Raw genomic sequence first — 359 nt, 5'->3', positions numbered from 1 at the left:
AACCCGCTGCGCCACCAGGGAGGGCCTGAATTACCTTTTTAACTTCTCTTTGAATTGCTTCACAGCGGAGTTTCTTTCAGTAAATAGGGATATCGCTACAAGAACAGCAAACAAGAAGCCTCAAGTGAAACCTTTCGTCCCTCCCGCAACTTTCAGTGTTCCTCCAGCGCTGACTGGCAAATGCGGTTTGTGGGGTCCAGTCTCCTGCTTCAGATCCGAGTGCCAACCAAAGGGAAAACTTGACCTCCATTCATCCTTTTCCAAGTCTTTCAGAGGAGGAGGATGTCTAGAGGACTCTGAAATTCTGCCCATGCCCTCATTCCCTCCTTACAAAAACAATTTTTTTTTAAATTACTGGA

Source organism: Condylura cristata, unplaced genomic scaffold, assembly GCF_000260355.1.
Source record: "Condylura cristata isolate star-nosed mole 26May11 unplaced genomic scaffold, ConCri1.0 scaffold00001, whole genome shotgun sequence".
NCBI lineage: Eukaryota > Metazoa > Chordata > Mammalia > Eulipotyphla > Talpidae > Condylura > Condylura cristata.
The sequence above is the reverse complement of the archived record's forward strand: the minus strand, read 5'-3'. Positions refer to the sequence as shown.